We start from the raw sequence: 9555 nt of genomic DNA, 5'->3' as shown, positions 1-9555 counted from the left end.
GAAGTGAAGTGCCTTGTCCAAGGTCACACAGCAGACAACTGGCAGAGTCAGGATAAAAACCCATGATCTTCTTACTCCCAGGCCTGTGCTCTCTCCACTACATCATGCTTCTCCTGTACTGCACCCCCCCGCCCCCGACACACACACACGCAGTGACCCAGATAAAGACTTTCCCAAACCAAACAGGTTTCCATTTTCACATGAAAAGCCTTTTGATTCACATCATATCAGATCCAAGGGTTGTTTTAAGTTGTGAAGTGTGAAATAAGATTCTGTTTTTATTTATTTTTGGAATGGCCCTGATTTTATTCCGTTCTTATTGCTCTCAAAAGAGGGTGTTAGAAATTGGGAATCGCTATACATGAAGGCTGATTAAATCTGAGTGGCTTCCCTCTGTTCAAAGAAGTCATTAAAGCTGTGAACATCCTAATACTGGCACATTGGGTTTATTTCTCCTGTGTTTGTTACAGGTTGGGTGTTAGAGTGTAGCCTTAGTTGGCAACCTGGCTAATGCAGTCTTTGCATTTCTCTGGTATCAGTCAATTAATCATATTTATTGAGCTCTTACTGTGTGCAGAGCACTGTACTAAGCATTTGGGAGACTACAGTGTAACACAGTTGGTTGACCTCTTCTCTGCCCATAAGGAGCTTATCAGTTTAGGGGAGGTTGATTCCCAAATCTACATCTCCAGCCCTGACCTCTCTCCTTACCTGGAATCTTTCATTCCCTCCTGCCTTCAAGATATCTTCCCTCTGGACTGTAAGATTGTTATGGGCAGGGAATATGTCTGCTAATTCTGTTGTATTGTACTCGCCCAAGCTCTTAGTACAGTGCTCTGCACATAGTAATCACTTAATAAATACAATTGATTATATCTTCTTGGATGTCCTGCTGACACCTCAAATTAAACATGTCCAAAACTGAACTCATCTTCCCATTCAAACTCGGTCTTTCCCCGTCTTTCCCATCACTGTAGACAACATAACCATCCTCTCTGTCTCGTGAGCCCGTATCTTTGGCATTATCTTTGAATCATCTCTCTCATTCCATTAATACATTCAATCTTCCACAAGGTCCCGTTGATTCTACCTTCACAACATTACTAAAATCCGCCCTTTCCTCTCCATCCAAACTGCTACTATACTGATCAAAGCACTTACCCCATCCCACCTTGACTACTGCATCTGCCTCCTCCCTGACCTCCCAGCCTTCTGACTCTCCCTACTCTAATTCATACCTCAGTACACTGCATGGATCATTTATCAGTAAAATGTTCAGTCCATATCTTTACACTTCTCAAGAACCTTCAGTGGCTTTCCATACAACTCCATATCAAACAGAAACTCCTTACCACTGGCTTTAAAGATCACAATCAGCTTCCCCCATCCTACCTTACCTCACTAATCTCCTACTACAGCCCAGCACACACATTCCGCTCCTCTAAGGCCAATTTACTCACCATGTCCCAATCTCGTCTACTTCACTGCCAGCCCCTTTCGAATGTCATTCCCTCTAGCCTGGAACTACCTCCTCATTCATATGCCCCAAATCACGACTCTCTCCACCTCCAAGGTATTCTTAAGGTCACATCTTCTCCAAGAGCACTTACCTCATTAAGTCTTGTCTTCCCTGGCTTGCTCACCCTTCTATGTCATCTCTGCACTTGGATCTGTGTCATTTAGACAACTGATATTCTCCTCACCCCCAACCTCACAGTACTTATATACATATCTTTAAATTATATATTATAAATTGCTTATTTATGTATATTAATGTATATCTCCCATACATGTAAGATCATTATGGGTCAGGAACGTATCTGCTAATTCTGTTGTATTGAACTCTTCTAGGTGCTTAGTACAGTGCACTGCACATAAGTGTTCAATAAATCAGCTGTTTCCTTATTTTGAAGATAGAAATTCAGCATGACATTAAGTACTCAAACACTTGTCTGAATCACATTTGATCTCAATGAATTAAAGCAAAGATGGGCCATTTGTGAAGGAATGAGATTCAGGCTTTAATTTGCCTCTGGTCAATTCTTTCAGCTGCTTATGTAGCTCTCCTATCGCTTTCCATTTACAAATTACAGAATGAGGATAGATGCAACAGGGATTAGTTGTAACATCCTGTACTGAGCCATCAGTACAGGTGGATTTGGAAATGTTTAGCACTCAGAGGGTCCAAGAGGAGTGGAGAATTGAATTTGAGGAAGTCTAGTTGGAAATTCTAATGATAATTTATTGTAAGAAATAAGTGCATCCTGATAATAGGTATTTTTTTAATTGGAGGAAAAGTCATCATTTCTTAAGTCATCAAAAGCAACAGCAATAAAATGACATTTAATGCTCTCAACAAAGTGATGTAAAACCTCAGATGTCGAGCATATTTAATAGAAAGATAAGGATAAATACAATCTGGAGTGGCTGTACCAGATTATCCAAAAGAAAATGGATGAGATTCCCATAAATACAGACAGGGTTGGATACAAAGATGGAAAGAGTCTATGGGAATTCTAAAATATTATTTCCCAAGCATATTGATGAAGTGGAAGTGCACTTCCAACAGAGACATAATGACTTAGATAACATGATTCAAGTAGAGTTCAAACCCCAGTATCTTCTGACCAAGCCATTAAGGATTAGATGACTCTAAACACTGAGAGGATGAAGTATCAAGAGCCTTACATGTTTGTCTACCAGCATGATCATCTGCTATCACAGCCATTCATGCAGGGCATTTTCTGTTGACCTATTCAACAGCTTGAGCTGATGGATCTTTTTAGTTTTCCAGGCTAGAAAATTTTATAGTACTGAAAAATTTCAAAATCGAGATCCACTTGGCAAACCCTATTTGAGTAATAGCTCACCCTCACAGTGCTCTGTAAAGAATGGAATCATTTTCTTCTCCTAGTAATGATTCCTATAGATAGTGGAGAGGTTGTGCGAATTGAGCACTCATCATTATACTCTCCCAATCCAAAAGAATAACATGAAACTTCCTCCAAAGAGTTCCCTGAATAAACATTGGAGGTCTACTGTTGGTTTTCCTAAAAAACCCAACATCTGACAGAATGATTTACTGAAATAAGAGTTTAACTGGCACATAAAATGTGATTCTCTCATATTAGACATATTTGTCATAATCACATTCTCAATCAAGTGTTACTTGTATTATGAAAATTGGTTTATGAATTATTTTGAAGCACTCACTTCAATTTAGCAGTATTTCATTTTTTTCTCATATGTATTTATGGCAAAGAACACCCAGAGTGTAACATTTTCATCCATACCATTCTGTGAATAGACTTTTTCCTATATCCAGTGGTAGTAATAGTATTTTGTGAGCCCCTGTTGAGTACAATACACTATACCTAGTGTGTGAAGTTCAACTGAGAGACACATTCCCTGCCCACAAGGAACTTCAATCCTTACTTTTAAAGCAGATGGTAGGGCCCAGTAACACTTTATAGTCAAATGAATATATGCACCTAAATTCTTGTTTTCAATATTCGTAAATCTATTGATTCCATTTGGCCAGAACAAGAGGCAAAGATATAACTTGAACTCTATTTCAGATAACATTTGAACTTTGTTGATTTGCATTGAATTGATCCCTATCAGCAATAGAATCAAATATTAAATATTTCACTGGAAAGAACAGGGAGAAACAAGGACCTGGGTTCTAATTCTGGCCCCACCACTTGCCTGCTGAACATCCTTAGGCAAGTCGCCTACTCCAGGAGGCCTTCCCAGACTGAGCACCCTCCTTCCTCTCCCCCTCCTCCCCCTCCCCATCCCCCTGCCTTACATCCTTCCCCTCCCCACAGCACCTGTATATATGTATATTTGTTTGTATGTATTTATTATTCTATTTTATTTGTACATGTTTATTCTATTTATTTTATTTTGTTAATATGTTTTGTTCTCTGTCTCACCCTTCTAGACTGTGAGCCCACTGTTGGGTAGGGACCATCTCTATACGGTGCCAACTTGTACTTCCCAAGTGCTTAGTACAGTGCTCTGCACACAGTAAGCACTCAATAAATACGATTGAATGAATGAATGAGTCACTGCTCTGTGCCTCAGTTACCTCATCTTTAAAATGGGGATAAAGACTGTGAGCCCCATGTGAGGCATACACTGTGTCCAACCTATCTACCCCGGCACATAGAAAGTGCTTAACAAATACCAGTTAAAATAAACAAAACCAAGAGATAATCCGTCCCCCTTTCTCTGCTGCTAGGAACATGCTACAGGAGCTAGTCGGTACTTAAACAGAAGGGTTAGAGAATTCAGTGAGCCTGGGAGATAATCCAAGGTACTCTTTTCCCTTTGGCATAGATTTTCTTCAAAGTAGACCATCAGCAGCTGTTCCTCCCCCTCCTCCATCCCTCACCCCCAACGATCTGGACTCCTACTTCATTAGTAAAATTAACTCCATCAAGTCTGAGCTCCCCAAAGTCACTCCTCCACCTTCTCCAACCCCCAACTTTCAACCCTCTCCGCTACTCTCCCAACCTTCCCAGCAGTATCTTCAGATGAGATCTCCTCCCTCCTCTCAAGTATTACTCCATCCACTTGCGCTTCAGACCCCATTCCCTCTCATCTTATGAAATCTTTCACCCCTTCCCTCCTTCCCTCCTTAACTTCCATCTTCAACCACTCATTCCCCACTGGTTCCTTCCCCTCTGCCATCAAACATGCCTACGTCTCCCCCATCCTAAAATAACCCACCCTTGACCTCACCTCCCCTTCTAGTTATCACCCTATCTCCCTCCTACCCTTCCTTTCCAAACTCCTAGAATGTTGTCTACACCCGCTGTCTCGAATTCCTCAATGCCAACTCTCTCCTTGACCCCCTCCAATCTGGCTTCTGTCTCCTACATTCCACTGAAACAGCCCTCTCAAAGGTCACCAATGAAGGTTTCCTTCTTGCCAAATCCAATGGCTCCTACTCTATCCTAATCCTCCTCGACCTCTCAGCTGCCTTCGACACTGTGGACCACCCCCTTCTCCTCAACACACTGTCCAACTTTGGCTTCACTGACTCCGTCCTCTCCTGGTTCTCCTCTTATCTCTCCAGCTGTTCATTCTCAGTCTCCTTTGCAGGCTTTTCCTCCTCTCCCTTACTGTAGGGGTTCCTCAAGTGTCAGTTCTTGGTCTCCTTCTGTTCTCTATCTACACTCACTCCCTTGGTGATCTCATTCGGACCCACGGCTTCAACTATCATCTCTACGCTGATGACACTCAAATCTACATCTCTGCCCCTGCTCTCTTTCCCTCCCTTCAGGCTCGTGTCTCCTCCTGCCTTCAGGACATCACCATCTGGATGTCTGCCCGCCATCTAAAACTCCATATGTCCAACACTGAACTCCTTATCTTCCCTCCCAAACCCTGCCCTCTCCCTGACTTTCCCATCACTGTAGACGGCACTACCATCCTTCCCAACTCACAAGCCCGCAACCTTGGTGTCATCCTCGACTCCGCTCTCTCACTGACCCCACACATACAATCCATCACCAAAACCTGCTGGTCTCACCTCCACAACGTTGCCAAGATCCCCCCTTTCCTCTCCATCCAAACCGCTACCTTGCTGGTTCAATCTTTCATCCTATCCCGACTAGATTAAGGCATCAGCCTCCTCTCTGATCTCCCATCCTCCTGTCTCTCCCCACTTCAGTCTATACTTCACTCTGATGCCCGGATCATCTTTGTGTTGAAATGCTCTGGGCATGTTACTCCCCTCCTCAAAAATCTCCAGTGGCTACCTGTCAACCTATGAATCAAGCAAAAACTACTCACTCTCGGCTTCAAGGCTCTCCATCACCTCGCCCCCTGCTAGCTCACCTCCCTTCTCTCCTTCTACAGCCCAGTCTGCAACCTCTTCTCCTCTGCTGCTAACCTCCTCACTGTACTTCGTTCTTACCTGTCCCACCATCAACCCCTGGCCCACGTTCTTCCCCTGGCCTGGAATGTGTTCCCTCAACACATCCGCCAAGCTAGCTCTCTTCCTCTCTTCAAAGCCCTACTGAGAGCTCACCTCCTCCAGGAGGCCTTCCCAGTCTGAGCCCCCTCCTTCCTCTCCACCTCATTCCCCTCCCCATCTCCCCTGCCCTACCTCCTTCCCCACCCCACAGCACCTGTATATATAAAAGCTATTTGCACATCATTAACAAAAGAAATAGAATAGTAAATATGTACAAGTAAAATAGAGTAATAAATCTGTACAAATATATATATATATATATATATATATATATAAGTGCTGAGCACTGTTCTAAGTGCTAAGCATTGTTCTAAGCACTGACCTCTATCCAGTGATCTCTATCAATATTAATCCTCCTTGACCTCTCAGTTGCCTTCAACACTGTCATTCATCCTCATCTCCTGTAAAAATTATCCAACCTTGGCTTGAATGACTGTCCTTTCCTGGTTCTCCTACTATATTTCTGGCCACTCATGCTCAGTCCCTTTTTAAGACTCCTCATAGCAGTGAAAGTTACTCAAGGGTCAGTTCTGGATCTCCGTCTATTCTCTCTCTACATCCACTCCCTTGGAATAGTCACTCCCATGGCTTCAACTATCATAACGATGTGGATAATTCCCAAATCTACATCTCCAGTCCTGATCTCGCCCCTTCTCTGCAGTCTCACATTTTTTTCCTGCCTTCAGGAACTCTCTAATTGGATGTCTCACTCACACCTCAAACTTAGCAAGTCCAAAACAGAACTCCTCATCTTCCCACCTAAATTCTGTCCTCCCCCAACTTTCCTGTTATCCTTGATTCATCTCTCTCATTCAACCCACATATTCAATCTGTCACCAAATCCTGTCGATTCAACCTCCAAAACATTGCTAAAATCTACCCTTTGCTCTCATCCAAACTGCTACGATGTTACTCCAAACAATCAATTGTAGTTATTGAGTACTTACTCAATAAGCACTCAATATTCAGTCCATGCTGCGCCATTCCTCAAGAGCCTCCAGTTACCCCTGCCATCTACCTCTGCATTGATTTTAAAGCACTCAGTGGTCACGCCCCCTCTCAACTTATTTCCCAGATTTCATTCTACAACCCAAACAACATACTTTGCTCCTCTGATGCCAGTCTACTCACTGTACCTCAATCTCATCTATCTCGCTGTCAAGCACTTGCCCACATTCTGCCTCTGGCCTGGAACACCCTCAGATCTTCATCTCTGACAAACAATCACTCTTTCTGCCTTCAAATCCTTATTGAAGGAATGTCTCTTCCAAGTGGCCTTGACTGAATAAGACTTCATTTCCCCTTCTCCCACTCCATTCTGCATCATCTTTGCACTTGAATTTGCACCTTCTATTCACCCCTCAGCCTCTCTCAGGGTCACACCTGGAGAGTTTTCAGTACTCTACCAGTCTCGACTATGGGAGGGAGAGTCATGCAGAGGCCTACCCATTCCATTCCTAGTTTGGGCAGTGGCTGGAGTGTGGAAGCCATTCTGCTACAAGTCAAAACCCACCTATGCTAGGCAGCCACCGCACGGGAGAGAATAAAAGGTGGATACTCAAGTTCACTGCAAGGAAGGAGGCAATGGTAAACCACTTCCATAATTTTACCAAGAAAACTATGGATACACTACCAGAATGATTGCAGATGGAGTTGGGGCATTCTGGGAGAGATGTGTCCATGGTAACACCATGGGTTGGAGATGGCTCAACAGCAAAGGATAAGATTCACGCCTCAGCCCAACAACACTTATATACACAATTTATTCATTTATATTAATGTCTGCCTCCCTTCTTGACTGTAAACTCACTGTGGGCAGGGAATGTATCTACCAATTCTGTTATATTGTACTTTCTCAAGCATAGTGCTTAGAATAGTGCTCTGTACAAGAAAGTGCTCAATAAATGATTGATAGGGCAGACAAGGAAGAGCATCAGAGGCTTTGTTTTTTTTCTCCACTAGTCTTAGATCCATGGTTGTTGGACCTCCCAACCAATCCTTCTAGGACCAAGAGTGGTGAGGGATCGCAGAGGACATCCCACAACCATGGCACACCTGTTGGGTCTGAAATATACTGGCTCTTCTCACGGGCTGCCCATCAATCAATCATATTTATGGAGTGATTACTATGTGCAGAGCACTGTACTAAGCACTTGGTAAAGTACAATACCACAGAATTAGCAGACACATTACATGCCCAAAACAAGTTTAGAGTCTAGAGAGGGAGACAGACATTAAAATAAATAAATTGTGGATATGGATATAAGTGAAAAGGAGCGCCTTGCTTGGTCCAAATTGAGCTTAGCCATTCTAAAAGGTGGTGTCCCCTTCAGCAGTTCGCCACGCTAAGCCCGGAGCATACAGAAGACAGGTACTGGCTGTCTCATCCCTGGCACTGTGTCAGCTTGGAGGATTTAGGGTGGTGGAGACAGAGCCTTAGGCATTTTCAAGATAGTGACTCAGACCTGGGGTTAAACTCCTATAATATGGTCTCACACAACCTCTGCTTCTCTACTCCCATCACCCTGTGCTTCCCACCTCCTACCCCCACAACTCTCTTCCATCAGCTGTATTCCCCTTTACATAGAACAGATATTTAAAGTATGCCCATGCATGCACAGAATGGTGGGGAGGCATCACCTCACCCCCACGCAGATTCCTGTGACAGAGAATGTGTGTGCAGTTATCTTGAAGTCATTTATTTTGAGTGATTTTTCAGAACAGCAAAAAAATAATTGCACACACATACAGTGTCAGAGGGATGATGGGGTTCAGGTGTTGTGCCCTCCCCATCTTTGCATGTATCGTGACTGCTTTAACACTTATGGATGAATTTTGAATGATATTTTCAGAACAGCTCAAGTGGCAGCCATGCGGTAGAGTCCAAAGGTTGTAACTTTTGTAATGATTGCAACAGTGCTGTTTGGGAGACGTGGGGGCTTTCTTTGTCCTGTGGCCCAGGTACAACAGCTCCACTAGACCCTGCCACGATCCTGCCAGGGTGACATTATGCTCCAGACCAAAGTAAAAATCTACAGAGCTGTAGTGCTGTCCCACCTTCTATGGCTGTGAGACCCACATATCTCCACCGATTTATTTTTATTGGAAAATAAGTTTAGATATTACTGACAGTAAGACATTCTAGAGGTGCAGTTTGAAGGTATACTACTAGACCTCAAAGTAGTTAGTGCATATATGAGATAAATAATCTGTTTTTCTTATTTTTGTGTGTAGTAGAAGCAATAAAACTTGACACTGGTGACTAAAGGCTTCTAAAGGAATATTCATGTTTTGTCTAAACTAATGATACTCCACATTTTATGTTTATTCATAAACAGTCACAAAATATATGCAGTAGGTTGCACCTGCTTAAAAGCCATATTTTTCCTAGATTATAATTATGAGTTTCATCAGCAGTAAAATTATATATCTCAATATAATCTATCTCTGCAAAGGGGTAGAGTTAAAAAATCATATCCTACTAAATGAATTAGCATTTCTAAAATATATCAAAAGCCCTACAGTAACAAACATCTGCATAGATATATTATTGAGTGTTTCACTCC

General features: G+C 42.8%; 1 non-coding gene across 1 annotated transcript; it reads left to right on the top strand.

The window, feature by feature from the left end:
* The first annotated feature begins 7354 nt into the window (after positions 1–7354).
* On the top strand, positions 7355–7492 carry LOC119944267. Its single transcript, XR_005455762.1, has one exon. It is a non-coding gene; the product is annotated as a small nucleolar RNA SNORA7 (small nucleolar RNA).
* The last annotated feature ends 2063 nt before the right edge of the window (positions 7493–9555 follow it).

The sequence above is a fragment of the Tachyglossus aculeatus genome, chromosome 22 (assembly GCF_015852505.1).
Source record: "Tachyglossus aculeatus isolate mTacAcu1 chromosome 22, mTacAcu1.pri, whole genome shotgun sequence".
Taxonomy (NCBI): domain Eukaryota; kingdom Metazoa; phylum Chordata; class Mammalia; order Monotremata; family Tachyglossidae; genus Tachyglossus; species Tachyglossus aculeatus.
The sequence above is the reverse complement of the archived record's forward strand: the minus strand, read 5'-3'. Positions and strand labels throughout refer to the sequence as shown.